Source organism: Sinohyriopsis cumingii, chromosome 2, assembly GCF_028554795.1.
Source record: "Sinohyriopsis cumingii isolate HCF-2022 chromosome 2, ASM2855479v2, whole genome shotgun sequence".
NCBI lineage: Eukaryota > Metazoa > Mollusca > Bivalvia > Unionida > Unionidae > Sinohyriopsis > Sinohyriopsis cumingii.
Window position 1 is genome coordinate 45,586,665 of NC_142962.1, and position 23,430 is coordinate 45,610,094.

Below are 23,430 nucleotides of genomic sequence, written 5' to 3' on the forward strand. Positions count from 1 at the left end.
ACTGTAAGGGTGCAGGTTCAAATACTAACAATGGGTCAGCTATTATATTGTGTCCTTGGGCAAGGCACTTTACTCCAATTTCTTCAACACTAAATAAGAAACTTATTTTGCTGTGCCATAAAAAAAGTATTTTCTTATATGATAAAATAAAACATCCTCTATATGAGAATAGATAAAAATCAGTGTTCTCTGTCCACTCTGGACATGTGTCCTTTACTTAAAGTGCAACCCAATATTCGATAGAGGTAGTTCCATATAATGAATTAAATAATCAAATTATTTTTTCAGTGAAAATAACGCATCATGATACAGACTACTGATACAGGAAGGTAGTAAAATGAACAATAAACTAAATCAGTTTTTTCCTTCTCAGTAATGCTTGTGTTTGTAGCCATGGAATACAAGTGAATAATAAAAGTGCTTTTTAAATCGAGTTCAGTCTATCCTACTGATTTATGCAATATTAAATTTTTCAGTTTAATTATGCATGCCATATTACTGTGATATTTATCATAATGCAACATGGCTCATGATTACATGTATTACGGGATTACATCGATTACAGTTTTATTAAAATGGACTGGGAATTTCTGACAGCATCTTTATATACAGGGGCCCTTTAAGGCAGCTTTCGTTAACATCCATGCATAGCAAGTATTTCAGGCAACAACGTTGGACATACCTATCCAGTAATGTCTGTTCACCTTTGTATGCACCAACCTAACAAAACTGGCTGCCTTAGGCATTTTCTGTTTGTGGGTGTTTTAGTTGTAACATAGCTTTAACAATTTGAGTCATATTACTACAATGTCAGAACTGTGGCAGATTATAATGATGTCTAGCACTGGGGCATTATGCCACAAACATGTGGCATCGTGTGCCACCCAGTCAAATTATCCTGACTCCAGGCCCACCAGTTTTAACACTAACTTGTTAATGCTGAGAGCCAAGTGAAGCAGCTGCTAGTACCATTTTTAAAAGTTTTTGGTATGACTCAGCTAGGGTTCAAACTCACAACCTTCCACATCAGGGCAGACACTCCAACCACTTCAGCCACTGGGACAGTCAGGTTGCCTTAGGTAAAAAATTTACAATTACATGCCTTGGCAGGATTAAATGGCACTTCTTTAGCTTCAAGCACAGGATGCAATTAGAAGTTTATCAGTTTTAATCTGCATTAAAAAACACACAAATATCCTACAAATTTTGATGAAACAATGACAGCACTTAGTAAGAGGAGGTTTAAACACTCTCCATGGTGACTTACATACAGTATGTCAGCTTGTGAATGCAAATCAACACTCCCACATGCAGTAAAACTGTAGAGGGGAAAGAAATTGTTCATGCACCTAGTTCCTACATTGGCACACACACTATGTTATTTATGAAAGTATTTCCCTTTACCCTCATTTGTGCAAAGAGTACCCAAGTTTCAGGATGAGAAGTCCTGTTTTCTACACTCATGGAATTCAGGAGTCCCCAGCCTATCTCTGTGTCCCTGATACAATCTCTGAAGCCCTCACTTTCCAAAGGACAAAAAGGAAAAAGTATATCGTCATTATTTTATTACATATCAGGATGGAATTCCTTGCCATTTATAATATCACACTAAAAGGAAAATGTTTTTATGTAAATAGAATGTTAAGATTAAACATTATAAATGTAAATTCAAATTAATTTAGCCCCCTCCCAAAAAAAACTAAAACAATAATATCATGAACAATTAAGTTTCAATCCCAAGAATGATCACTTAGAACGAAGTTGTATTTTTCCCTGCAAGTACTAGTGTACTAGCAGCCTATGTGCAGATCAAAAAAACTAATTAAAAAAAAAAACATTAAGTAGGAAATTGTTAAATGACTCAAGATATAGCACTATGTAAAAATGTGGAATAAAATGCAAGCTCTATAAAAAAGATGAACTAATCTTGGTAGAGTACAGTACCTAAATAGCCTGAAACTATGGATGAAAACTGTTGACAAGATGCATTCCTACAAGCTTTATCATTACTGATACTTGTACATCACCAGTCAACTGGAACTTTCACCTTTTTGGGAGGTTCTTTTGGCTTGCCATCAGTTAACATTCATGTCATTTTCACTGCAAGTCTATTTCCCAATAAATGAAGACAGACTTTGTCAATTAAATTTTACAAGTCTACATACTTTTCTGCACTCTTTTAGAATGCATCTACTAGTTACAACGCAACAAAAACTAGCAAGGCTAGATAGTGACAAACTCCAGGATCTATTTGCCAATGTGAGCCTCAATAAGATCTCTCATGATAAAATTCTTGGTGTATGTGTAGATAACAATCTTACTTGGTTTATTCACATAAAAGATGTTTCAAAAAAGGTTAATTCTTATCTCTGGCTACTGAGGAAAATCAAAACATATATTCCTCTTCAGTATAGGGTCATCTTTTATAAAAGTTATATTTAGCCATATCTGATATTGTAATGTAATTTGGAGTAATACCTCTAATTCAAACATAACAACACTTTTAAGACTCCAAAAGAGGACTTGCCATTTAATTCTAGATCACTGTATGGACAATTTCCATGATGAATTGAATAAGATAAAGATTTTAACAATACATGAAAGAATATTTCTCAGAAAGGCCAAATTGAGTATAAAGTATCCAGAAAAGCCATTCCTGTCTATCTAAGCAATATCTTTCACCAACGAGATGCTGATGGTACTCTAAATTTAAGGTCCATAAGAAGTAAAATTTACATTATACCAAGGCCAAAGAAGGAATTGTTTTGAAAAAGTTTTCAATACACTGGTCCACTGGTATGGAACAACATTCCCAGTGACATAAGGCAGGCAGGCTCCTAGCCTTTCTTCTTTTCATAATCAATATCTTAAATGGATGAAATCTTTAGACAACTGAACAGTTCAAGTACAATAAATACCACCTGCTTTCCTGTAATTCTGCAGCATTTTCACAGTTGAATTTTTCAATCCAGTATGATATTTTATAATTTATATATGTTTATGTGTTCACAGATGTCTGTGGATATGTTCCAGGCTTGATACTTTGATTTTTAAAATCACTTAATTATTTAGTGTCAAGCCAGATTCTTCACATCATGTTGTATATACTTATATATATTGTACATAACAGAAAGAAGGCCTCAAGGTAGATTAGTTCTGTAACTAATTGAGTTACCTTCTCTAACTCTTTATTATTAGTATTATTATTATTATTATTTGTATTAATTATTATTATTATAATACTGCAGTGCCCTAGTACAAATCACACATACTTTAACAGCAGTTATCATTATTATGACATTTAGATGATTTGACCAAACTAAGACTCAAAGAAAGCTATGACTATCTTCATGATTTATATTTTCATCATCACCAATTTAATTCAAACACCAAAAATAGGGCATCATTATTTGCTGAACCATTGCAGGGGAAGAGGGGATCCAGGGCACAAAGCTACATACCATACTACAATGGCACATTACCATCTGAAATCAATGTAAATTAAACAAGAAATCATGAAAACATAGAGACTGGGTATCTAATGTTGCTGTTTGGGTTTAATACCATTTTAGGCTATACATGATGGCCAATATAACTTGGAGAATCCCCTGAGTAAAATCCAAAGACTAATAGGAAGCAACTGGCAGCTTTCTCCTACCCACATTGGCCAAGCCAGAGACCCGAACCCACATGGACAGAGATGAGATGGCAGTGATCAGTGACCTTAGACTACTCTGCCACCAGGGGCACCAATTGCATATTTCAATATTTTATTCAGAGAACCATGCTTTGGTATATGTATATACATGTCAATAACATAGACTTAAAATATCAATATGTGTACTCACCAACCTATCTCACTGCATCTGTAAGAGTGAATCCATAATAATGCCATCGAAAATATGCACAATGAAGTATAATATTTAGTTATTTTGTCACAGACCATAATGTGTCTGAATTAAATACAAAAAAATACTTGCAAATATATTAAAAGAAAGATGAGGCACAGTTACAGTACAGTATGTATGCACAAGTACATCCCAATGTCATTAAGCGGTGTCTGTACAAATAACTTACTGATAGAATTACTCTGCATGAATCAGAATACTTTATTGTTTTCTGAAACACTGATTGATTTTCAGCTGCTTCCAGCTACTGTCGTGTTTACTCTTAGCAAAGTCAATCTTATCCCTCAGCATTTGTTTAACACTGGACTTAAACAAGTCCAGGGCTTCAAGCTTCTCTTTACATTTCCATTTCCATTATCCAATACAACTAACCTAATTAACACATTGATATCCATTTGTATGAATGACTGAAGCAAGAATAATTGTTAATGAACATTGGGGTCATTTGTATGGGGAATGTATAATTATCAACTGACTGCATGATAATTACCAATACAGCTAAGCCACATGCAGCTTTCATTTTTTTTAATCATTTGAACAACCTTTAGCTGTGGGAATGACTTAATGATCAGCAATTCCTTAAATTAATTTTTTTCAATTCAGGTGAGAATCTTCATTCAAGCAGATGGACAACTGTCCATCCTTTAAGCTCTGATGGTCTATGACCAGTTGAGCTAGTAATTTGTGAATAATGGCCCTGAATATATGAAATTCCCAAAAATAATACATAATACGTGTGATAACATAGAAACAGCTGAGACTGCAACATCTAAAGATGCAAATGCTTTACCTAGTCTGAGTGGCTGACTATGTATTTACACACCTTGTAACTGTGTAAATGAACGTGAATCTAGCTGGACATGGGAACCAGATGTACACACATAGGATTCTACTTTTAAAATACAAGAAAAACAACATTACCATCAAGGACCCTCTTACATCAATTACAGGACCTGGGAACAAATGAAATTCAAAATTTAAGATCTCCTCCAGCTGTGTATCTTAAGTTTGTGATTTCTCGTGACCAGATCGTATGTTCGGTCGCATTATAAATATTTTTCATCATGTAGCAATATTAAATAATATCATCACAATCCTGAGGATTAGGGTTAAACACTTCACTATGGCAGTACTAGCAACTGTCCAACACTATTTAACCAAACATCACACCTGCTTCAAAGTATTTATGTTTTTCAAATGTGGTCAAGTTTTAAAACTATTGTTCTGCAACTAAATTTTTTAAAATATCAGTTTTTACATAATGTTCTATCTTAATGACATAAAATCTATACTGTATTGCTAAAAACCAATAGAACTGTCTGCAAACAAATAACTAAATCATTTAAATTAATTCTGACCCTTACATACTTCAATGGTTTCCTCATTTTCTCTTTAGTGTGTGTCAAAGACATATCTGCATTTTTGGTTTGGGTGGCCAACTTTACAGTGTTTTGTGCAACACTTGGATTGGTTTGGGCTGAGCCCTATAAAGGTGTCTTTTGCATGCTGAAGAGACTTTGATCATTTTTGTTGTCCAATGAGAATAAAGTGTCTTGCCTGGGGACACAATATGGCAGCCAACCAGCATGGCCTGGAAATCAAAGGGACTAACAATCTTTAATTTGGGGCCTACTAAAAAGTGTTGATCCATTAAACAAATTTAACATTTTTCAGGCAAAAAGGTGACAATTTCCAGATTTTATATGTCCACAGAGAATACACAAATCAGAATTTCAATTTATGGTTAGACATTCTGTTAGTCACATTACACATATATGCCAAGTTTTCTGGAACCAAATCAGGGAGATTAGCATAACAACTATTTTTCTCATAACCCCGGAAGCAGTTGTAGGAATATACATCAATTTTTATGTGTTTGGTGATTCTCCTTCAGCGGAGTGCACTACGTAATGTACAATAGCAAAGGCCGATGATATTCCGACTGTAATGTGTCTCCTTCCACTGCCATATTGCTCCAAGTGAACAAAAGTGGTTCAGAATATAATTCACAATGGGGACGAATTACATCCGAGGTTTATTTCTCAAATTGACGGAAAAGGCAGAGAACATTCCAATTTTAATAACCTGACTGACTGATTATGGTCATCATGAACAGAGTATTCAATGTTGTTTTAGCAGGAAATATCTATGCTTGGCAGTTTTTTTATTTCCGGGAGATCTTGCCGGCAAATTGGTAGATCAAAAGATGGGGTCGAAAATCAAAAGACTCCCAGACAATTCGGTAGACTTGGCATGTATGCATTACATTCATCATCTAAAGTGCCACAGCTGGTTCAGCTTAGACCAAAGGTTATAATCATCATTTTGTATGCTCTGGCCCTTTCAAAAAAAAGTAATTAAAGCTCTACTGTCCTATCTACAATTAATCTTCATTTCTTTAATTATATCGTACTATACAGAGCTAGTCTAAATCAGCTTGATGAGCCGAAGATGAATGATGGTTACTCTTGCACCACAGAGCTGACAACTGTGTTCTTCACCCCCAACATATGTTTCAAGATAACTAATGGCTTTCAATAAACCAAAAATAAAGGAATGTAATTGAAAGCAAACTAGTCTGACCACTTTCTGTGGCTGGATATCATCAATGCAAAAATTGCAATATTCTGTCTGGCAATAACCATATAAACTCAGCCAGAGCTCCCCCTTGATGTAAAATAGTGCATAAATTGAGCAGGTTCTGCACACATGGCACATAATATGCACTCATTGAGAGTATTATTGAAAGAAATCAAACCAAGATACTAGACTAAACATGTCAGCACCACAGTTAAATTTTTTCCCTATTTATACCGACCATCACCTTCACGACCATCACCATCACGTGGATTTCTGATTACTTCTCATGTTCAACTGCTGATATCCCTCTAGGTTAGCACTGAACAATTATGTTAGTGATGTTTTTAGCAACTATATTCCAATGTGTGATTGTTATTCGATTGCCGATAATCCTCCTGGTGAGTAATGAACAAACACCTCAAGTTAGTGATATTTTTGGGGGGCAACTTTACTACATTGTGTGACTATCAGTCCACTGCCATATCTCTGTCATAAGACAATGCATAATTACAAGACATACTTAGTAGGGCAGAATTTGATCAATTTGATCAGGATGCTGACTGAAGGAAGAAAATTGTTCAACTGTTGGGTGAATGAAACTGAAAAAAACATTGGCTTTTCACACATAACACTATTACAGAGTAACATACATATTCAAAAGCACCTAAAGCAACAAAAAATCATTTCTGGTAACAATTTTTAATTTATTTTACTCTGGAAAATCACAAGCTATGCACTAACAATCAATATCAACCATCAGCACTGACTCCTAAAAACTGAAATGTCACTCCTGGATTTGAAAATTCTGAGCCAACCGACTCAACATACTGAAATTTGAAGTGCTTGTCTGGGCACGCAAGCTATGTTTACAGGACAAGGGTAGAACAAAACATCAACTAAATTACAGTAACTGCCCAAAAAATGAATATTTCCTGGTACAGTACATGTATTTCTATTCCTTCACAACGAAGTAAACAAAGCCACTTTAAATAATGTATAAAAACACTGCTCAAACACTGTAATAAAAACTGTTAAACAATATATAAAAACTCTATATACATTTACATACTGAATCTAAGCAAATAACTACCATATTCTTTTTAAACTCAAAACCTTTAAGGGAACTATCATAGCACTCCTATTCCATTGGTCATGGGTTCAATACCTTCCCTTGCCAGCCAGAGATGGCTACCATAAATTGTATGCTTAAAAAAACACTTCATTCCCATTACCTCTGAATTATATACATGTAGTTAACAATGTGCTGTAAGTGTCATACAAATTCAAACAACCAAAGTATTTAGGCTATCACATACATGGTTCCCATGCTTTTCTAAAGATAAATTTCCAGGTCATTTCCAGGATGAAATGAATTTTTTCAAGGTTCACATATGACCATTACTGGATAGAATTAAAGAACATTTTAGATTATAAAACATGCATTTTCTAAATGTATAGATGTTTCTCTTTCAAGACTCTCCAAAATCATCTAAGTCAGAAAAGATGATCATGTACAAAACCACAAAATGTATCACACGAAACAAGTTTGATTATATTCCTATAAATTGCCTATAAATTGGCATGTAAAGTCATTTCAGTGTACAGAATAAAATTTCTAACTTTATTTGCTGCATTATGTTACTAAGTGGGAACAACATAATGAACATAAATTATGTTTTGTTTCCTTTCAAACCTTTAATTCTAAGAATTATATATATATATATATATACATATATATATATATATATATATATATATATATATATATGCATATGCATCTCATAGAAAGTAACATTTCCTATTACAGAATAAAAAACAATTAAAAAAATATTTAGAATCTTGTCTTATAATGAAAAGAGTTCAACCCTGAATTTATCTGTGCCAATAAAATCCCAAACAAGATTTTTCAAACAACCTAATCTCCTTAAGATGATCTGGTTAAAAATCTACCATTTAAACAACATTTTCAATAGGGTTGATTTAAATTCTGACAAAAGACTTTCAAAATTATATACTGTAATATAAACAAGGACTGAATTTTCTGTAAAATCAACTTGTCTTCTTATAATTCGTTGAACCAGTCCCCAACCCTGTATTGATACAGGGGCTTGTATCATTTTTCAATGTATAATATAAGGGACGACAATTTCTCATTTCAGCTTTGAGATTAAAAAATTTGGACTGCAAATTTGACTTAAAACGAATAGCTGACATTGCAAATGTTTTCCATGATTTTTTCACCAACATTACCACAAAGTTAAAAGAACCAGTGATAGAAAACAACTTTAATGAACTGAAAAAGTTCTGCAGCAGCAAAATCTCTAAGGAGGTATGTTTCTCTATGTAACCAGTATCAAAAAAATTTGTTAAAAATTGTCTCAGTGAACTTGATACCAAGAAAGCTACAGGACTTGATCAGATTGGTCCACGACTCATTAAAGCTTCTGCCTCGGCTATTGTAGATAGCATAATATTCAAAATCAATTTAAGTATTGCAACCTCATCTGTCCCCAAAATATGGAAAACTGCAAAAGTAACTCGTATTCACAAATCTGGTTCTAAGGATGACACTGATATCTACTGACCAATCTCAATACTACCAAACGTTTGTCAAACTTGATTGGAAAACATGTCCATGACTCATTCATGTCATATTTAACCAAACACTTGCTGTTACACCCTTATCAATCAAGCTTTAGACAGAAACATTCCTGTGAGACTGCCTTGATCTCCCTAACTGATAAATGGTTTCAAGCACTTGACCAAGGTAGAATAATAGGATCTGTATTTGTAGATTTCAGGAAAGCTTTTGACATGGTGATCATGAAATCCTTTTGAAGAAACTGAAAATCTACCAATGTGATGAAAGAACAATTAGTTGGTTTACTTCATACTTAAGTGAGAGAACACAACATGTTTACATAAATAATGATTTGTCTGAAACCTGGAACAATTAGATATGGAGTACCACAAGGCTCAATTCTAGGTCCATTACAATTCATTTTATTTATTAATGACCTACCACTTTTACCAAGGCACTCAATATCTGCAGATCTCTATGCAGATGACACAACATTGTCAGATATCCAAAACACAAAGCATGAACTCAAAATTTCTTTACAGAATGTCCTAAAAAACTGGAAAACTGGCGCACATGCAATGGCATGGTGGAAAATACTGGTAAAACTAAAATATTATTTATCTCAACATGACAAAAAAGGACAAATCTTGATAGTAATGAACTATGTCTGACATGGAAGGATAAAAATTTGCAAATGGTCTGTTATGATAGACTACTTGGTGTTCTGATAGATAATACCTATCATGGACTGAACATATCAAACATATCAGTAATAAATTCAATTCAAGTTTATGGCTTCTCAGTAGGATAAGACATTTTCTCCCTGAAAGGCACAGAAAACTATTTTATAACAGTTACATATAACCCTATTTAGACTAATGTAATACAGTATGGAGTAATTCAAATGATAAAAAAATAGCAAAGATGGCACATTTTCAAAAAGGAGCATTAGGGCTAATATCAATCCAGAAAGAAAGCAAGGAAAATTTAGCTGGTAAGTTAAAAATATTACCTATAAAAGACCGAATCTGTTTAAGAAAAGCCAAATTAATGTACAGGATATCCCATAATAGTGCTCCTGAATATTTACAATCACTATTCCAGTACAGGCTACCTGGTAATACTCCCCACCTGCAATACATGTCTACCAAACAGTATAAGATTCCCAAACCAAATAAGGAGTTATTTTAAAAAAAGTTTCCATTACTCTGGAACTCTGCTCTGGAATAGTATTCCAGATGAGATTAGAAATGCCCACTCTATTTCCTTCTTTCAAACCCAATATATCCAGTGGCTTCAGAGAGGCAGCTAAAATAAACAAATTCCTTTGTATGAGGGCCTCAAGGTAAATTAGTTCTTAGCTAATTGTGTTACCCTCTTTAAATAAGGTCATTATTATTATTATTATTATTATTAACATCTGATCTTCCAAAATATTCAAAGTTCAATGCGATAAATGTGTCTTTATGCAATGAATTTCATTACAACGTGGACTGAACCATTTCTTTCTTCTGAAATCCAGTTTACACATGTAACTACATATTACAGATTATTAATGTGTTTGTTAAGGAAATAATTCACTTTCACTGTGTGTAGTTCAAGAGTTCTAGAAGACTCCTGCTGTAAACCAATGCTCAATGGATGTAATAACAGTGCCAGCATCTCTCATTCTGAACTGTAGCAGTAGTAAAATCTAAAGTATTTATCTTTATTTCTTTTGGTTTGAATTCTCTATAAAACTTTATATTCATTTAATCTGCTGAGAATTAGTATAAAACAGTAGTCCCTTAATGGGACTGATGCTCTAACAAAATACCCCTCATACATGCATGGTGGTACTGCATGCAAGTTAATGATTCAAGAGCATGTGGTTAGAAATTTTCTTGCAAGAACAGAAAATCATTTATTGCTGATCACCTCGACAGAAATCCACTGTATTGTACAAAAGAACTGAAGATCACACTGAAGATGTTTTGAATGAACGAAAAAATTCCTCTTTGCCACATTAACAGGACTTAAATTTACATAATAAAAATTTCAGACTCAATGATGTGGCCTTATTTCAACTGGTTAAGCAATCAAACTAGAGGTGTCCCTGGAAAAAGTCAAACTCTAATTGTCAACATTTATTCTTATTCTTTGAGTACTATGCTTTTTCCTGATGCACATATTATCTTGCCCATTCCCATAAAATTAAATGGTTGTCTCTATTATATCCTGATGAAACTCGTTATTCATTAACTTTTCATTATCCAATAGTACAGACTTGGATGAGTGTATAAATCGCACTGAAGTTTTAAGCATAAAAATCCAATTCATCTGTACATATTACTGACAATGTAGCTTTTTTAATCTTGGAAATTTTAAGAAAAATTACAACTGAAACTAACAGAAAAAGCACTGTAGCTTGCTCAGACTCCATGAATGCAGTATAGGTAATAACACTAACAGGTTCAAACAACAACTATTTGTAGAAAAAAGAATTTGCTGGCTTTTTTTTCTGGTGCTTATTGTTGTGTATATTTGATTTAATTTAACTGTCTGTCTGTAAGTGTCAAAAAAAAAAAATTTTTAATTTCATTACATGTCAATGTAATGTAATTTTGCTTACTAGGAATTTGATATTTTTCCAGAAAATTCAGTTTGACCCTAATCTTTTCATAAATACCTAATAATAGAAACAGTGTTTATATTTTTGACTTAGTTCCCGACCTTAATTCAGAAATCACTGAGACAAGGAAATAACTTTTTATTTTTATCTTATTCTTAGAGTAAAATGATTGATTTTTGTCACGGTCCTACTGGGACTACATGCTTTTAGACATAAATACTTCTTGAAAATTCTGGAGAGTTGACCCTCATCTGGGAATCTGTTTTGCGTTTCAAGTTACTGTATAACCTTTGTTTATTGAGAAATTCAGTAGTGGGGATTTTTCTTTACACTGGAAAGTGTCTATTGTGACAGTTTGGAGTTATAATTTTTATTCAAATTATTTGAATTCTAAAAGATTAATTCTTTTTCCTGGAAACAGTCGAGTGCTCACACAATTATTGGACAAAGACATTTATTTAAATTTTATTCAGAATTCAAACACCCGAATATTATTGACTGTGGAATAAAAAAAGAGCGGTAACCAATACAACACCATAAAAGCTACAGTATGCATCATTGCAGTCTAGTTTAGATTTTCATTGGGACTCAAACTTGAATTCATTAGAACATTTCATTACTAGGACTTCTAAAATTTAATCGTTGATTATTCTTGGATTATTTTGGGATTTGATTCTTAAAAACCACAAGTTCCCATTTTTCATATTTTTCAAAGCTTGTTCTTTTCACTCTTTCTTTTGTTACTGTTTATTTGAGCCAAAACACATAACATAAGAATTGGGGGCTCATCCTTGGATTTGTTAATTCTGGCTAAAATATTTCAGAAAGCTTTGTTTTTTTAAATTTGAATTCTCCTAGTTTTTTTAATCTTTAGTGAAATCGGCAAGCTTTATATAAAATGTCATCAAAGGAGAAATCTTTCTTTCAAGTCCTACCCAGGACCAAAAAAGATTAATTAATTCAACTTGCCAGAAAATATGATCTTTCTGAGGTAAAGGCTTCCTTAACAAAGCAAGAAGAAAATAATATTGTGGTCTAGTACTTGGTAGAAAAGAATGTTTTGGATAAAAGTGCATTGGTTTCAATCAGTAAGTCTGTATCAGACTCTGACATAAAAGTAAAGGAATTAGAATTAAAATACAAGACGGAATTGGAGTTGAGGAAGCTAGACCTTCAGAAAGATAAAAAAACAAACAAATGCAAATGCAGTTGCAATTGGAGAAAGAGAAAGAACAAATGAAATTGGAGAAAGAGAAAGAACAAATGTTATTACAGAAGGAAGAACAATAAATGTAGTTACAATTTGAGAAAGAGGAGAGAAAGGGACATGAAAGAGAGGAAGAAAAACAAATGCAACTGCAGTTAGATAAGGAAGAAAAAGAGAAAGAAAGACAAATGCAGTTATAAAAAAAAGAAATGCAGTTACAGAAAGAGTAAATGCATTTACAATCAGAGAAAGAGAAGAAACAGATGCAAATGCAGTCACAAAAGGAAGAGAGAGAGAGATGCAAATGCAATAAGAGAAGGAAGAGAGGGAATATCAATTTAGAATAAAAGAAATGGAGCTGGCAAGTGAAAAGCACATTCCCACTTCAAGTACAAATTTCAGTTTTAGGTTGCAAAGAATATTAGGTTAGTGCCCCCTTTTAGAGAAAAAGATGTAGACAAATATTTTCCTTATTTTGAAAAAATTGCTGAAAATTTCAAATGGCCAAAGGAACATTGGACTCAACTATTACAATGATACTTACCGTTCACTGTCAGTTCAACAAAGTGGTGACTATGATATGGTTAAGGAATGCATCTTAAGGGAGTTATGAGTTAGTCCCTGAAGCTTATCAGTAAAAATTCAGAAACTATAAAAAAAGAAGCTGGACAAACTCATGTCAAATTTGCTAGAGAAAAAGAGCAGTTCTTTAAAAGATGGTGCTTAGCCAAGAAAGCTGAACAAGATGCTGAAAGTCTCAAACAACTTGTACTACTTGAAGAGTTCAAAAACTGTGTCCATAGTGACATTAAGACATCTTGATGACCATCAGATCAAAATCTTGGAAAATGCTGCTCATGCTGCTGATGAGTACTTTAACTCAAATTTCCTTTTGTAAATAAGACTTCCACTCAACTGTCTACTGGCAGAAAAGTATTTCAGCCTAATACAAACACTTCTAAATCTCAAACATTGCACAACTTTAAAAAATCAAGCTTCAAACAAGCTTGACCAAAGATCCTTGTCTCTTCCTATGTGTACCTATTGCAAGAAGAAAGGACGTTATTTCTGATTGCTACAATTTGAAAAATAAGCATCAGAATCAAGACAGACCTATTCCAAATGCTCTTATTTCTAAGAGGTGATGGTCAGTCATGTATTGAAAGCAATACATTTGCTGGGTCTAATAAACCCCAGTCTGATTTTATTATGGAGAATTATGAACCATTCATATTGAAAGGTTCTATCACTCTTGGGTGATTTGGCCAAATACATCCTTATTCAAATTTTATGGGACAAAGGAGCTTCTCAGTCTTTTATTGTCAGGTACTTTGCCTTTTTCTGAGAAGTCTTCTTCTAATGAGAGTGTTCTTAATCTGGGAGTATAGTGCGGCTTTCTTAATGTTACTTTCCATTTTGCAAATTTGCCATCAGACTTAGTCTCAGGACCCGTGACAGTTGGCACAAAGCTGTTTACCTGTTGATTATTCATTTATTACTAGGCAACAAACTAGCTGGAGACAAGGTTGTGGTTAATCCACTTGTAACTGACAAGCCTTGCCTGGATCAGAAAGTCGATCTAATTGAAAAAGAATTCCCTGATTTATTCCCAGCTTGTGCAGTCACCTGAGCTATGGCAAAGAAAGCTCTTGAGAATGATGCTGAAAAGGAAAGTATTCATATAGCTGACACATGTGTTGGTCATGCTTTTGATGAGGTTACTTTCCCTCGTTGTTTGGATCGATCAATCAGAAGGTACTGATCAGAGTGATCCTCTTTTAACTACTCATTCTCTTTATTCTAATCAGGGTGACAAATGACAATCACTTGTCGCCGAACAGGAAAAAGATCCTGAGATCTCATGCTTATTTCAAAGGGTCATTAGTGAAACTAAAGCCACTGAAGTTCCTGTCTGGTATTTCATTAAAAATGGAATTCTTATGAGAAAATGGAGACCTCCTGAGTACCTGCTGGTGATGAGAGGTCAGAGAACTATCAAACTGTAGTTCCAAAGCCTTACAGACAGGAAATACTTAGTCTGGCCCATGAAACTCCATTGGCTGGTCATTTAGGGATTAATAACACTTATCACAAGATCTTGACTCACTTCTAATGGCCAAAAATTAAAAGTGATGTAAATAAATACTGTAGATCTTGTCATACCTATCAAATGGTTGGAAAACCAAATCAGAAAATTTCCAAGGCTCATCTACAACCTATTCCTGCCTTTGATAAACCATTTAGTATAATTATGGTAGATTGTGTTGGTCCATTACCTAAGACCAATACCTGTTGACCATTATGCATGCAACAACAAGGTTTCCAGAAGCAATTCTTTTGAGGAATATTAAATCTAAAACAATAGTAAAGGCTTTGATAAAGTTGTTTAATCAATTTGGCCTTCCCAAATCTGTCAGTTTGATCAAGGCTCAAATTTCATGTCTGGGATTTTCCAGAAAGTTATGTACAAATTATGCATCCAACAATTCAGATCTTCTGCCTATCACCCTGAGAGCTAAGGGGGATTAGAAAGATTACATCACACATTGAAAAATATGATTTGATCATATTGTTTTTATACGGGTAAAGACTGGGATGAAGGCATTTATTTACTATTATTTGCAGTTAGGGAATCAGTTCAAGAATCTCTAGGCTTCATTCCCTTTGAACGGGATTTTTGGGTACTGTGCATGGACCAATGAAGTTGCTGAAAGAGAAACTTCTTTCTAATTAAGATACTGAAATTGATCTTGACTAGGTTTCCAATTTTAAGTACAAGTTGTCAGAGGCATGTTTGGTCGCATGAGCAAATCTACACTCTGCTCAATCAAAAATGAAGTCAAGATATGATAAAAACTCGAAGGAAAGGAGTTTTCAACCTGGTGATAGAGTCCTGGCTCTCTTACCTATACCACAAAATCCTCTTCAGGCCAAGTATTATGGTCCCTACACAGTTGACAGAAAAATAACTGATTTAAATTATATCATAAATACTCCTGGGAGGCAAAAACAAAAACAAGCAGCTGTAACATCTGATAGGTTTCATGTTCCAACAAGCACTGGTTACAAATCCATATCAAATGTATTCTAAAAATAAACAAGCTCTTCAATAAGTGCAGCCCTGATCAACTATAGTAGATACTGAATGAAGTCAGTATATGAATTTAATGCATGCACTTATTTCTGAATCATTTTTAACAAACTTGTGTTCAGACTAGTCTGAAATTAAATTGCAAGTTTTCTACATATTCTGTCCAACAAAAGAACTAACCCAACAACAACAACAAAACCTTTTTATCTCCTCATACTTTAGAAGCATATTTATTTTTATATTTCCTCAAGTTTGTGGATGAAACTTTCAAGTATGATAATGTGATGACATACAATTTACCTATAAATGTAACAACATTCAGCGCTTGATTTCTTTAGATACTAATGTTCAAAGGTACTTCTGCGGTAATAGCTAAATGTCACAGAATAAGGCAAGAAACAACTTGGTTTCGCCTCAGAACGATTTGATCATTTTCATCGTACATGCGTACAACGTTACCTAGGGTGAATAATTGTTTATCTAGGTAAGAAACTGTACTAGAATGTACCTCATCATAGATCACTTGCGGCAAGAGTTACTAAAAGTATGGTATGCAAGGGTTTTTTACCATGACTAATACTCAATCTCCTAAGGATTTAAGGCAAGTTCCATTTCTAACTGAATTACTGGTCTATGGATCTTATCAAGGAGTGAACGTTCTCCATTTGTGTTCTCCAGCCATAGGTGTGTTACATTTATATTTTATTTGATAAGTGAATTATATTCAGTTTTTAATGTCATATCGTGAAATGATGCCTTTACTACTATGCAGATTCGAAACGTTATGAACTTTTGAATTACAAGTTGTATTTGAGTTTAATTTAGTGGCATGTATCTATAGATTTTAATTCCGAACCTATTATGAACAGTTTGGTTTTAATGTAGCTGTTTAGGGCTGTCTAAAGCTGTTTAGGGCTGCCTGAATATATGTCTATATGTATGTCTGTGTGCATGGTGGATCCATGAAGGGTGGGCGTGGCCAATACAAGTGTACCAACCCAGTTCAGGAGAACTGTGTGCTGTCAGTGCGTATACATGTGCAGGTATCTCAGGCTATCTGTCTGGCATCTGTGTGTCAATATGGAAGATGATGTAACCATCAAGGCCATATGAAGACAAAACTGCTAGTTTGTAAACTTGTGCACCTGGTGGATCCATGAAGGGTGAGTACGGCCAATGCAAGTAAGGGCCAACCCAAGAGTCTGGGCGAGCCATGTGGTTTGTCAATGGAAACATTTGCAAGTTTTACAAATATTTATGAATCATACAGCTGTACAAATGACTGAGTCATGTTTGTTTCAATGGGTTGTTGTTTCAATTGAGTACAATTGAGTCATTTTGATAAGATTATTTGAATCTTTATTTTGATTACATGAGATTATGTGAATCTCACTTTCATTCCAGATTATCTGAATCTCACTTTCATTTGAATCGTTATTTTCATTCCATGAGATTAGTTGAATCTCACTTTCATTACATGAGGTTACATAAGATTATTTGAATCTTTGTCATACATGAGAATACATGAATCATTTTTAGTTTACCAATTTGTGAATGTCTGAATAGAGTATTTAAATGAGACATATGTTTGGAGCGTGAAAAAATCACTGTATTTGTAGTATATATATATATATATATATATATATATATATATATATATATATATATATATATATATATATATATTCATTTTATAAATTTTCATCTCTCATCACATTGTGTTGTGTTGTCATTGGATCCAAGCATCCATTCAGGTCTATTCTGTTACACTGAACTACCAGTAAAATACAACTAGTTGCCTATGCATCTAAAAAGCATTCAGATAATTAGGTCTTATCAGCAATCACTGGTGACAGGTGACTGGTCAGTTCTCAAGTGTGGCAGACAGATGGTAGGACTGCCAACAAAACCACCAAAAGCTGCAGCAATACAGAGCTCTGTTTCATTGCAAACAATACGCCTGCTATATGGTCACTTTTCATTAATTCTCTAAATGATGTTTCGAATGTATAATTCTAGAAAAACAACCAATCAATTGTATCAGTACATCTACATACTAAGTATTCTCTGTAAGATCCTAAAACACAAATTCAAAGCCATGTTTCCCCAACAACTGGAAGTCCAGGATATAGAAAACTGGATGGACTCGGAAGCAGGCACTCTCACAAGCAAGAACAAATGGTCCTGGTACATGGAGACACATCATAAGCTTGCAGCCAATTTGTTTAAAGTAACTAGCACCACATAAATCATACATGTACTTCCAGAATGGCTCTTAGCTTTTATTATGTTCAGACTTTCCTGCAGGTCTAGAAAAAACATACCATATATACTTGCATATAAGCCAAAAAATTTAGGAAAAAAATAAAGCCTGGATGAAGGGGTTCGGCTTATCTGCGGGCCAAGGTCCAAGTCTGAAATATTTACTTTTTTTTCTCTCAATTTCCAGTATTTATTGTTTCTGTCGATTGCTGAAGATGAGACCAAATGCCTAATGATGCCACATGGCTCATAAGATTTGTGTTGTCGTGAAGTGAAACAATTTTTTTTTTCTAACTTAAGTGATAGGATAATGAATGAAAAACATGTTTTAATGTACTTGACGTCTATTTGACAAATGTCCATCCACCAGAAAATGCAGCCATACGTGTTATTTGAGCCATGGTGATAGGTGTATTTTCCAAAAGAACCGCCATCTTAGTAATCTCCAGTCAAGTATTTAACCCTCAGCTAATCAGTAATCATTAAACTCTACAGTATCGTACAAATGCATGCTAGCTTATTTCAGTGTAAATATGAAAAGAATCTACGTAAAAAAATAAAAGAATTACAATACTGAAGGTATATACAACAAGCATTTTGATCAAGAGTAGAAATACATCATTATAATATATATAATCCTTAAATACATTTCGTTTAATTCCCGAATTTTATAAACTAATCATTATAATATATATACGTTAAACAAATACCTACCTACCCTATTTTTAAAACCAATGCAAAAGGAAACATATTTTTGGGGGCCTTACTGTAAATCACTATAACACATGTATGCTGTAAAAACTGGGTTCAACTGCCCATGAGCACAATCCTAGCTATGCAGTGTCAAACTAGTTATCCCAGAAAAAGGAACCAAAAATGAGAAAAGTTCATAAGCGTATCAAGATCACTACATTATATACCCACCCCATGTGTAATAGTCTTCTTTGTAGGCACTAGTAGAGCATGGGCGACCTTGAAGATTATTGAGCAATGGGTCTCAATGATCTGGCAGCATGTTGAAGGTATGCAGTCTTGAACTAAACTAACTGTGCAGAAACCATTTTTTTTTCTGGATAAACTTATCATCACCTCTGACCTTTCAAACCCCATAATCTACAGGCTGCTTTATCATCATACATGCAAACCATCCATAAAGTTTGCATAAGGAACTTATTCCAAAACAAAATGTTTTTTTTCTGCAAATCCAATTTTCCTTAGAGGACTTAATATTGGACCTGATCACCCCATATAAATAGACTTCTACCAAACCTTAATTACAAGCCCTCCACAAACTGTGGTCAAGGTGTGTGGTCAACAACAAAAGTTACATTACAAAAACCACTTTCTTTCAGTCAGCAGCCTTGACTTTTCAGCCCAAAATCAAACAGCTTATTGTTTTTGTTTTACCAAATGTGTAAATCATTCACAAACTTTGGTAAAGGTACATGGCAAAGAACTTAATTTTTGTAACGAAACATTCTTTCATTCAGTGACCTTAGCATTTAACCTTTTGACCCCCATATTAATAAACTTCTTCCTCACCCCAAGTGCATGTAATGTGCAAATGTTTCATCAAAGTCTGTTATATACAACTATCATTTGTCTTCTTTCAGTGACCTCTATTCACATAGTTAAAGTTTCAGCTCAGCCAAAGCTTACCAGGCGTTTCCATTGGTTAGTGGTTCTTCCCAGGGACTTCCTCCACCAAACATCATGGCTGCCATGTAAAGCCTATCACATGCTCAAAAATGGCATAAAAGAAACATAAAACAACAGGCTTCTTGGTAAAATTAAAGCCACAAAACTACCCTTTACCATAAATTTTACCATTCTTCCAATCTAACTAAAGTTTGTAAGTTAGGAAATGTCTTGTTACAAATGCTATCTGTCATAAACTGCTCTGTCAAATAATCAAGATGTTAGATTTAAACAAAGTTCAAATATTAAGTTTAGAATTAGGAGGTGCCACCCCTTAATTCATTCAAAGAAGTAATTCATAATTCTGTTCTTTCTAGGGAATGCTCCAAAAGTAGTGATGTGATACATCTGTGAAATTTCCTTATTGATTATTCTAATAAGAACAACATTTGCACATGGCATACAAACTGATTCACAAGGGAATGAAGAGATGCAGGCCACTTATTTTAAGTGGAGCTGAGAAGAAAAAGCATGCATTGCATAAAAATAAGACTCAGGTGAATATTGATGATCAGCTGGGGTGCTAGAATTCTTTCAATGGCAAACCTGAGCTGAAGAACATCCAACATTACATGGTGTCGACTTACGATGTTGACTTCGTAAAATCATGAATCAGTGACACCCATGTTAAAATATTCATGTTACCAATTCTATTCTTAAAGCATATATTGCTATTTCCATAAGTTTTTTGAAATACAAGTTTTTATGTTTTTATCATCAAAGGTTAACATTACTAGCAAGCATCCGATAGTCAGAAGTGATTATAGGCTGAAACAGAGTATAACTTCGGTATGGAAATCGGCCTGACAGCTTTGGTCTCCACTATCAGTAATGTCAGAAAAAAAGCAGAGACCTACTTGTTAGTCCAAATGAGGTAATGTAATTGAGAATATTATGAATTTGCAACCATATTCTTGGAGGTCATTTCACAGCCTGATCCATTTTAAAAGTTAAATGTTTCTGCGTTTAATCTGTCATGCATCTGTGATTTATTTCCCTTGGGGGGGGGTAAGAATCTACAAGCAGATATTTATTATTATCACCTTCATTATTTGCATTCTGAGAAAATAAATTTGGCTATTTTTGCAACAGTGTCAACTGAGATAGTCCCTAAAATCTGGACTCTAGTTTCAAGGACTGACCTCAGAACATGCAATGCAGGACTGATTGTTCAACCAGTAAGCTTCCAAGCCCCTAATTGGTCTGAATGCATTGCTGCCAAATCTGACATGAAATTTCATAAAGTCCATGATCCACAAAGAACTTTATCCCTTTACATCTAATAAGGTTTCCTTCACCCATACAAACCTCAGTTCCATTTCTGGTATTGGCATGTGGCAGGTATTATCTGGCATTTATAAAGAGATGGGAGAATTACAAGCAACATCAGAAACATTAATCATTATATGCTAATGTATATATACACACTAATGGTACGAGGTAAGTAATGCATTGATTTACAGACCTTGGTCTATGCTAGTGAAATTGACTGGAACACATACAGTGCATGTACTATTCCAGATCAGGACGATCAATTAGTCCTACAACTGTAAGGCGTCTACCCTAATATCGACCCAAACAACATTAATATCAGAGTAGACGTCTTACACCGAAGGATTAGTCAATCTATATGAAGGCCCGCAAATGCATGTGCTTGATTTGTTCTCCTCACCATTCACATGCCAAACATGGAGCTAAATTTGCACACTTGTAGAGATGATCAACCATTGCAATGTATAAATCAAATTAGGCGTAAAAGGTACCCCCATGATACGTTAAATCTGAGACCCAATACAAATAAGGACAGCTTTTGTGTCGGATCAGCTCTAGTCGTACAATCTAGACGTCAACCCCAATACAGTAACAGTAGTTATGACGGCGGTCAACCACCCCACCATCCCTCCATACCTATCAGGGTCGACGTCTTACTTGTTGGACTTGGATGAGCCCACAATAAAAACAGGTACCGTAACCTCTCCTTACAGTATCGTATTATCGTGAAAAGAGTGTCGGCATCACCAGTTGCCTGACAGATTTTCGTGGGCGCCCTCCCTTATTTATAACGCATTTAAGCGCCAAAAAAACAACGGTTTATATTCTGATATTTAGCGCCAATATACTAACCGTATCAAGGTTTTTTATCCAAACATGCCCTTCGTGAATATCGATAGCACATCCTATCATTTTTCGTCTGCCGTTTTCATTACAGCTCTAATGTTGACATAATTTGCCAACCACGGCTACTTGCGCAGTCACGTGACAAGATGTTTCCCGCTATCTGCCAATGAAAATTCTCAAGCAGCTGCTGTCGGCTTCAGCATACGTACAGTTCGTTAGAATCTACTAATTTTGTCAATCGGAGTCTGTTATATAGTACGCAATATATTGTAATAATATATGTGTGTGCCTGGTTACATATTTTACAGTATGTATACATAACTATAGGTAACTAGAATTATAAATTATATTTTATTACATATATAATTTATGCTTATAATTTTTATGTACAAAAGTTGTACCTGTTTTCACGGTCCAGCAGTTAATAATACACTCACGCACAGTGTGGATGCCAGCAGGAATGACGGATACCGCATAAAAAAAACAACAAAAAAAAACGCACAAATACACGCTTCCAGTGCTTACTCGGCACTACTGCAAAAAAAAACAAAAGCAAAACATGAGACCACATAATTTACTACTACATAAAAAAAACAGGGCCGTTAACGTTACTAATGCATTAAAAGTATATAAACACCTTACTGCATACAAAAAAAAAAAAAAAACACGAGACCAGCTTGTCAAACATCTGCACATTAAAGAGTAATATCTCACATTAAAACAGAATATCAAGCTCACTAGATAAATAAACACACGATATATATTATTATGGCACTTGTTTAGGCTCGAATAAACAGTAACACAAGAAAGAGTGAAAACAACAAGCTTTGAAAGAAAGAAAAAATACAATAATTTATTTCCTTGTAAAAATTCTGTAAAAAATTAAAAAATATGAACTTACGGTTTTATAGAATCAAATCCAAAAATAATCCAAGAATAAAATTTTACTTGTCCTAATAACAAAATGTTCTTCTGTTTTCACGTTCGAATCCCGACGAAGAATCCAAGATGGAAGATGATGACGTATGCTGTAACATGTAGTTTTAAAGTATACAGTTCCTTGTAGAAACAAGGAATTATCACTCCGGTTTCAGAACGCTGAATATATTTTCATTTATTTAAAAAAAAAAAAACTATTCTTGTTCCACAATACTACATGAGCACACGTATTTTCCAGAAAATTAACAAATTAATCCTTTAGAATCCAAATAATTTTAAATAACTCCAAACCAAGTAATTTGAAATAACTCCAAACACCACAACATACAACTAACAGTTTTAACAGCCAGCCTCTACTGAGATTAATTCTCCAAAACATGGGTTATGTGGTCTTTCTAAAACGTAATCCAGGGGTCACGTGATCATCTTCTCGAA

At 34.2% G+C, this 23,430-nt stretch overlaps 1 protein-coding gene across 1 annotated transcript in view; it reads right to left on the reverse strand.

The window, feature by feature from the left end:
* LOC149804757 (1-phosphatidylinositol 4,5-bisphosphate phosphodiesterase beta-4-like) overlaps positions 1-22,439 on the reverse strand; it is a 342,757-nt gene extending 320,318 nt beyond the window's left edge. Inside the window, exon 1 of the mRNA XM_089944026.1 lies at positions 22,063-22,439. The gene's annotated coding sequence lies outside the window, so the exon portion shown is untranslated. The remainder of the gene's footprint in view (positions 1-22,062) is intronic.
* Positions 22,440-23,430: the final 991 nt, after the last annotated feature.